The following is a 10273-nucleotide window of genomic DNA, read 5'->3' as shown; positions in this document are numbered from 1 at the left end:
AAACAAGGGCGACATGTGATAAAACAAGGGCGACATGTGATAAAAAGATTTACACGGAGACCCCAGCAAAAGTATAAGGAGAATAAGACCTGGGACCGTATCCATGAAATCGTTCTCATGCTCAAGTATGGATTTTTGTTCTAATGACTAACTAATTCAGACAATAATTTGATTTTTGATAACTTATGATAAACCATTGGGTGGCGAATGTGGACGGCTTGAGTACTTAACGTTTCCTTTCAATTTTTTGTACTTTGTTATGGTTTACTAATGGATTCAAGTTTGGGGAAATATTTTAAAGTATATACACAAATTATTTGTAATGTAGATAATAGACAGGCAACCACACCTTATATAATCAAGAACGTGTTGTTTTTTTTATTTTCCCTGAGAAAGGATATACGAAAGCGACCGAAATATAACTGATAATGATATTGTTGTGAACTGTTGACATGACTTATGTACTGAAGATGTTCTATTGAACAATTATATGGGTTAAAACGAATTTTTGTATTTTTTAATGAATATATAAAATGCGTTTTTCATCGACCAATGTTACTAATTTTAGACTTGCTACCTCTTTTGTATCGTGCTTACATTAACATTAGATTGTTTAACTTTTAGAAGGCATGCAACTATGTAGATTTCCATAAACGAACCGTACTTGAGAGCTACTATAATGAAAACAAAGTAGTTCTCTGTTAACTCATTCACCCCTGAAGACACATTTTAACTCTTCCAATTCAAAGAATGAAATAGTTCATTATGCATTTTCAGAGGTGAATGAGTTATAGGTTCATCTTGTCTGATACCAGTCGTTTCTACTACACACATATCTTGAATTGTGGTACAAAGTATTTCCATTTTCATAATAGTTTCCCAGCTAACAATTCATTATAGTTTTAATATATAAGGTGGCAGTTTATAACAAAACATGTCATTAGAGATATTTGTATGGATTTTGTGTAAAACTATTAGAGTGAAATATTTTCAAATGTAATTCCAACACACATTATAAATGTAACGCTACCTCAGTGCGGTCGGCTACAGAAACACTGAAAGAACCTGTCTTGTTGACACTATGAAGAGTATCATTGTGGTTACCAAGGCTTGCCAAATTATATAATCATCTTTTCTCTGATCATCACTGAGGTGAAACGTTGTCACCAGATGGTTCAATTGACTTTTACAACAATAAGAACAATTGGAGTTGTAATATGCAAGGCCGTGATCTAATAGTCCAGTCAAATTAAGTTTTATCTTTACAGTTTAGTACTCGGAATACGTGTATAAACAAGATAAAAAAAATCGGAAAATATCAATCTCACCTCAGGAAATAACTAAAACAGTGGGTATGATATCTTCGGTCACTAACAATATCCTGATCAACTGTTGTTTCAATTATACTACATTTTACCTTGCCAAGTGCCTTTTTGCTGCATTTGTTTTCCTTTCTATCCTTAATAATTTTCACTATTTTATTAGCGTTGAAGATAAAAAAGCGAGGTCAAACCTTCGAGAAAAAATCCTTCTTTGAGATTAAAAATAAACACGTTCACCGGAATTTTCCTGTCGATTTCCTTACGGTCTAAGGACATCATACATCTAATATCGTCTATGTTAGTTAGCTTGGTTTGTAATTAATATCAATCCGTCAATGTGTTTTGTAACTACTGTTATGACTGCTAGGTTGGTGCTGATGCTGGTCGGCAATAACTCCCACTACACTCAATTAACCTGTAGTCGTAGTTACAATGCGATTTCACTTTAAACATTGTGTAATATATTCTGTTTCTGTCTCTTGTGTGATTTATAAAGGCAACAACGTCCACCCAGTACATGAAGTCGGTGATTTGTTTTATTTCTGTAACCCTTGACCTCGCCTCCATGTTTTGTGGGAGAGTATGGAGTGTTTCCTTCTGTTAAGGTGTCATCTCGGTTTCTGTCGTCGAACGATTTGTTGACCTTGTGTTCCGAGGTTGTCATTGTATTAAATACATCTGTCGTATCTTTTAATTTTCTTTTCTTTCGTTATTCAAATAGTTCGACTGGTTCCCCTCAAACGTCAATAATGTCTGAAATAGAAAGATATCTAAGGGGCACAGACGTAGGTCATGTACACCCCACCCTTTATATATCATCGATATAATTGTCTACTTACTTAATGTATAATGGTGATTTGTATGCATTTTGTGTTTATTCATTATAAATCTTTTGTAACTAATATATTATTAGTCATATGTTGTAAAGCGTTTTTAGAGTAACTTTACAAATTATATAGGGCGCTACATAAATGTTGTATATCATTATTACTACATGAGAAAATAGTTATTTTTCTCTCATTATTCAACTGATAAGAACGGTCCCTTCCAACACCATAGTGTCTGACATAGCACGGTATCAAAGGGACTACCTGGGCACCAATATCAGTACATTTTATACGTTTAGGTTATCCTGATGTATGGGGATTATTATAAGACGTTTTAAGTGTCTACATACACATCAGAGTAGGTCCAAACACACATAGAATCTACCGTTATTAATTCAGCCGTTATCAGTTTCAGCATTCCTTTGAAGCGAAAACAAATGTTCAGTCAAGCGGAACATCTATGGTTTGTACGTAAGTGTTAGTATGATGTAAATGTATTTGAAATAATGATTGAATTTTTCATTGTTGATAGTGATATGCATCCTGACAAAGAAAACTCAGATGCATAAATACAAAAATAACATTTATTGGAAAATGCATTGGAATTAGAATATCCGATATTCTTGTTAAACAACACTGATACGTACTCAGTGTAATCGCTAAATATAGCAATACTGACCGGTTAAACGATGTCGCACACATTATAAATGGACTAAAGCACAAATCCACATGCACAATTTACCAAACAAACTAGGTCAACTATAACATACATATCAACTTTACTAGGTCAATTTATGTCAACTTAATTTGTTAAACTTAACTTCTTTATGAGTTTAAAAACTTGGTCATTAAGTATGATAATTAATTTAGACTTACACACGTATACTCCGCAAAAAAGTGCTTTTGGAATTTTAGTTTCAGAAACCCATTAACCAATTTCAAACAAAGAAACATTAATGCTACTCAAATCCGGACAAATGTATATCAACACTTACAAATAAGTTATCATATTACAGAATACTAAGATTACAGAGAATTCACAAGGTTGACTAGCTTCTTACAATATAAGTGTTTCCCATTTACTAGGTGATATAACTCATCTCACAGTACGATTTAACAGCCTTTTGTCCATTTATATCTTCTTCCTTACATCCATTTTGTCAGCAATTTCATATTTAAAAATATGTCTTTAAAACATTGATTACTTTGACCGATAATGAGCATACATGTATGGAAAATAAAAACTACTAAAAAGGTCACGACGTTTCAGTTTTGCCACTACTTGGCTTAGTCGTCGAAAGGTAAAAGTGGGTGCAAGTTTCCTAGCAGGGTTAACGACCTTCGCTTGGATACTATTTTTAAGATTCCCCAATGTGTATAGGACACCTTTCAGGGAAGGCAACTCTTTTGGTTAAAAGAAAACTCTGTATTACTTAAAAGGCTATCAGTAACATGTACTCTGTTTGTATACATGCTTAAATGAAGACAAGTTAAAGCGTTCAGCTTCATATTTTGTTTAAGTTTTGTTCCAATATAGTGTGATGTGTTTCACCGAGATAAATCATTAACAGAAGATTTCTTTTATATCTCACAATTTTTTTAAATAATTAAGCACAAAATGAAGACGTTCATCCGTCATATTTTTTTTCTGTGATTCAAATAATATAAAATCTCCCATTAAATGTTTTAAACCATACTCATTCACGCAGAATGCTATACATACTGCCTCTCTCACCCGAACTCCAAAGTGTGATATGTTTCAAAGTGATATTGTCATTTCATTTAATGCCGAGGTATGGTAACAGATACTTCTTGAATACTCTACATACGGAATGCTATTTTAGCGCAGTGTTTAGCAAATTCACCTTTAACAAAAAACGTTGGGGTTGATCATCAGATCGGACAAGAAAAGATATTGGATCAACTGCCTGACCGCGTGGGTTTTCGCCGCGGAAACTCTGTTTTCCCCCACATTAAGAACCCCCTCGCGTTTCCACCTGGACCAACAAGAGTGATTGACTTGGCTTATTTCATATTGTTGTGAAATAAACTAAAAAGTTGATTAAGAGCTTAACTACACAATTACACCGACCCTTTTCGATATTTCATCAATCAAGATAAATTAATAAGATGAATGGATGATCAGGGTATATGTTAATGGGTAAGGCGACGGATCTATGCCTTTTGTCAACAATGGTTACAGTTACTAGTATAACACGACACATGCTCACTATCTAGATACTAGTCATGGGTACCTACTAAAACATTAAAAGAAATTAGTTGACATCTTAGTCAATAGAGATCACTTTCTTATCCCGTTCCTCAAAAACATATATGTACATTATGTTTACCATATGTATTTAGGAGAGGACTATACTAAATGCTGTCTCACTAAAATGCCATGCCGAAAAGGCACCCAGCACAGCATTCCGCCCGGTCACATTATACTGACAACAGGTGAACAATAGAATATGTTTAAACTAAAGTAAGTCAATAGAGCTCATTACGTATACCATGTGTACAATTTACTCTCCATTATCGAATCTCCTTTCCATATACCGTGGATACAATTATCTTTAACACCTTACCATAAAAACGTACACACAATTATTTATCTTAGCTTCTCAGCAGTCATATCTTCTCACTATATACCGTATGTACAATCATATACATGTATCCTAGCTTCACACAATATTCACCGTTTATACTATTCTATCTTCTTAACATATACCGTGTACACAAATATATGTAGTGGCTCCTGGTCATATATTGTGAAAATAATTATAAACCCTCTTCATAGCTCCCTACTATGTACCATACTTACTCATCTAAGCCCCTCATGATAAATCGTGTTTGTTTTTCGCCATATAGCGTACAAACAATTATCAATCCTCTATCTAACTTTCACCATCTATCGCTAGATGTCCTATCTTCCCTCCATGACCATGCTTTCAACTATTACTATATACCGTTTACACAATTTGTATATCACCTATATAGTCCCCCAATAAATACCTTGTACACCATTAACAAGCCAACCTCTTCAACATATACTGTGCTGTGTAAAAAAAACATCTTTATTGTATCTTCACCTTATACCTTATACAGAGGTTCCCAAACGATTGATGGCTAGTTATTATGTTTATCTAACTCGAGTTAGTTAATCTTTAAATTGTATAAAGACACGAGGTTTTCCGAGTGTCTTTCACAATTTGAAAATTAACTAACGAGAGTTAGATAAACATGATAACCTACCATCACGAGTTTGGGGTCCTTTTTCTCCTATAACGTTTATATTCATATCTAGAAAGTCACATGTTTCCCTTGAAAATACACTGTGTCGGCTTCCGATGGGGGGAAACAATTGCCGTGAATCATGACGTCACAATGGAAGATGACGTCACAAATCATTGTTACGTGTCGTCATAAGTAAAGAACTGACCAATGAAATCACGTCCAGGGTGTTACCCAATAGTGGATAACCAAAAATGTGGAGTAAGGGAACCTATAGTGGTTGTGGGAGAAACAATTCTCTAGCTCCTCACATAAACATTTAAACAGTTATTTACCATTACTTCAAAGGCTGTATACCAGTTTACGGTTTTACTCCATCAGCATGCCTGTATTTATGATAGCTGTGTTATCAACATACGGTTGTAGGATTTACCACTATGAGACGTAAAATGTATTTTTTTGTATCTAGTTTGCCTGTCAACATGTTGATTAAAACTGTGGTGACATTTTTGAGGGGGTGATTTTTCAAAACGAGTGCAAACCAATTATTTGGCATTCTAATGAAATATCGTGTTGTTAAAACACAAAAAACTGTCTGGAGAATAGACGTAAACCGTACATTTTAAAACGGAAAACGGGATTTTTCCTGCTATAGTCTAGTATAACCTGTTATAAACGAATATAACCTGTTATAACCTGATATAACATGGTATAACCTGGTAAACCATGATACAACATAATATAACCTAGTATATTCTGATTTAACCTGATATAATAGTGTATAACCTGATACAACTGGTATAACCTTGTATAACCTGATATAACCTCATAAAACCTGACATAACTGATATAACCTGGTATAACCTGATATAACCTGATATAACTGGTATAACCTGGTTTAACCTGATATAACCTGATCTAACCTGATATAACCTGATAAAACCTGGTTTAACCTGACATAACTGATATAACCTGGTATAACCTGATATAACCTGGTATAACCTGACATAACTGATAAAATCTAGTATAACCTGATATAACTGATAAAACTTGATATAACTGGTATAACCTGGTTTAACCTGGTTTAACCTGATATAACCTGATATAACCTGGTATGACCTGGTATAACCTGATATTACCTGATATAACCTTGTATAACCTGATATAATCTGATATAACCTGATTTTATCTGATATAACCTGATTTAACCTTGTATAACCTGATATAACTTCGTATAACCTGATTTAACCTTGTATAACCGGGTATAACCTGTTATAACCTGATATTACCTGATATAACCTTGTATAACCTGATATAATCTGATATAACCTGATATTATCTGGTATAACCTGATTTAACCTGTTATAAACTGATATAACCTGATTTAACCTGATATAATATTGTGTAACCTGATACAACCTGATATAACTGGTATAACCTGTTATAACCTGATATTACCTGATATAACTGGTATAACCTGTTATAACCTGATATTACCTGATATAACTTTGTATAACCTGATAAAATCTGGTATAACCTGATATTATCTGGTATAACCTTATTTCACCTGTTATAACCTGATATAACCTGGTATAACCTGGTAAACCATGATACAACCTAATATAACCTGGTATAACCTGGTTTAACCTGATATAACCTTGTGTAACCTGATATAACCTGATACAACCTGGTATAACCTGACATAACTGGTATAACCTGGTATAACCTAATATAACTGGTATAACCTGATACAACCTGGTATAACCTGATATATCTGGTATAACCTGATATAACCTTGTTTAACCTGGTATAACCTGATATAACCTGGTATAACCTGGTAAACCATGATATAATTTGGTATAACCTTGTATTACCTGACATAATTTGGTATAACCTGATATAACCTTGTATAGCCTGAAATAATCTGGTATACCCTGATTTAACCTGATATAACCTTATATAACCTGATATAACCTTGTATAACCTGATATAACCTGCTATAACCTGGTACAACCAACAATATGGTACTAAAGGTATCCAACTTTTATTTGACAATAAAAGGCTGAACAAATTTCATTTCGAAATGTAATTAAGATATTGGAAGATATATTTAGATTTCGCTTTAATGCCCTTTATATATATATAGTGCATGTACCAATGTCGAGATACAAAATACATTTTATACATGAACACACAAGCTATGAGCAACACATTATTAACAGTAAATATCAACAAGACGATAAATTAAAAGTCAATAAATCAATTAATCGATCAATAAATAAAACCATTGATTAATCAATAACTCCACAACACAATTAATCAATAATCGTGAGAATTTCAATGCGTCAATGAAAGGGACATACACTTATCTGTATATGATATCAATAGATTAAAAGTACATGGTTGGCGACAAACATTTATAAAATCTCAAATTGATACCCATTTCATTTGATATTAATGGAATAAGTCCCCAACGTTTTCGTTTGAGCTTGACTCAAACGAATCCAAGATACTTTTTATCACATAATCAAGAATGTATGTGAACACTCACGACCGATATGTTTTTTCTGATCATCCTCAATTCTTCACCGTCGCCATTTTATCGTAATGCCTTTGTTGTCATTGCAACGTCACAATGCTATCACGTCATATATACATGTATTGGCTAACTTTTGCGTCACAACGACTGTTATGAAAAATGCATTTCTATCCTTATGTAACAGCTAAGTTATATGAGGGGGAAATACTGCCTTAATGACAAGCTAACGTTCCCAGCCATGCGGAACCCGCTCACTAGTTAGGCATGGTGGAGTAGTTGGATGGAAGGCCGCCCGCATGTTACACTTATATTAACATTCAAAGCAAAAAAGATTTTAACGTTCCTTGTAGTCCTGTTCGGTTCAAAATTTAGTTTAAACTAATTGTTTACCATTTGGCGAAACATCCAGTTTTGCGGGAACAAGATCGTGCTTTCTATGGTTACCAGCTTTGTCAGGTTGCAAACATCAATAAGAATTCGGGAATTTCCTCAATTTTGTTTGAAGTTGACGTTGCGTCATGATTGGTCCCCGATTACGCAAACAGATTGACGGAAACACCCGAACAGTTTTCGAATGGAAAATATTCATGTGTTATAGTTTTTGCTGTAACTGGATTATAACATACAATAAAAACATTATTATTGGTAGTTTAGCTGAGGACTGTACAAAGAAAAATGATAAATATATGAGGTAAAACGCAAAAAAGTCTTCATGGCACAAGACCGTATTCAGGAGATCAATTTGAATTCGAGATACACTCTTTTCGTGCATTGTATCTGAAAATATTTCAGTACACGTGATTTTCAAGAAAGACAATATAATAAAACAAATATCAATGATAACAAAAACATGTATTTGACAATTTTGCTCGGAATACTAGGGTTAATATTACTAGTATATCGCGTGATATTGGTTCTTTTTTGCGTAAATTCATATAAAGTATCAATCGCGATTTCAAGAAAGAGACAACTTTGAGTATTTCTTTCTTTGTGAATTGACGTTACAGTATATTTACAATGTTTACAAACCAAAGTGAGTGGAATAACATTATTTCAAAGTGATCGTAACAATTTCTTATTTCTTGAAGTGTTGATGAAGACAAAAATTGAAATAATTCAAAGTTAGCGTTATTGTATTTTGACGTCATAGTCAGCGAAGAAGTTGATCAACAACGAAAACAAATTTATCGTTAAGCTACTAATGTTGATAACTGTCAGACATTTAAAATAACTATATATACGAAACACTTTCTGGCGGTTCTGAAAACATATAGAATACAGGTACCTTTGTACTATTTGTCCAATAGAACATGTCACGCGATGTTTGTCGTCATTTTGATGGAATGATATAATTACTTTCGGAATACTTGACATTCTTTACATTTAAAAACAATAACTTACTCACAATCACATAAACAATGACTTTTAAGTGCTATGCCCAAAGTGTACAAATGCTGTTTGATTTTAACGAAACTATATTTGAATATTTTCTTGCTTTTGATTTAATCAATCTATTGTGAATTCGTTCCTTTATGAATTTTGTTTTTTATTTTCAAAATAGATTTTATATCAACATCAATGAGTATCAATTTTTATAATATCAAATAATTAAACCACATGAGATTATACATAATTGCAAATATATTATGATACCCTCTTACTCATCCTTCCATTCCGTTAAATCTTTGGAAAGTGATATCCGTTTCTACCGATTTATTCTTTTTCCTTCTACGTCTTTGCCTCGACTTCTTAGGTCGTTTCCTACGTTTCTTGGATTTTTTCTTTTTGTTTTCTATTGCATTGGGATCTTTGCAAGAACAGTCATCTGCGGAATGGTCCGGGAAAGTCATGACCATGTTTGTGATAGAAGTCGACTTGCAACAGTCTCCTCCGTCCCAAGCACACCTCTTCCGATTGTTAATGCAGTCACAGAAACCGTCTTGAATGGCATCCTGTATAGGAAAACAGACAGCATAAAGCAGCATCACACACCATACTATACCAGGATCTGATACGTAAAATAACTACAGAAACTCAGAAGATAATAAAGCAAACGGCAAAAACAAAAGGGGGCGAAACAAGTGCTTATATTCTGTGCTAAATCCCAATTTGCTGTCCCGATAATAAACTAATTGAAAATCACGTTCTGTCAATGATTTTAAAGAATTGATGAGATTGTTTAAGCTGAAAACAGCTTTTAGTGTTTGCACTTGGCTTTCTGTCACATTATTTTAACAAGTCATTATGAAGCTAGCTTGAGCACAGAACTCATGCTTGAGCATGAAGACTGTTTAATGAACATTGGCACTGGTACTTCAGAACGGTAAGCCATTGTTTGTGCTTTGCCTTTG

The sequence above is a fragment of the Mizuhopecten yessoensis genome, unplaced genomic scaffold, assembly GCF_002113885.1.
Source record: "Mizuhopecten yessoensis strain PY_sf001 unplaced genomic scaffold, ASM211388v2 scaffold6287, whole genome shotgun sequence".
NCBI lineage: Eukaryota > Metazoa > Mollusca > Bivalvia > Pectinida > Pectinidae > Mizuhopecten > Mizuhopecten yessoensis.
The sequence above is the reverse complement of the archived record's forward strand: the minus strand, read 5'-3'. Positions refer to the sequence as shown.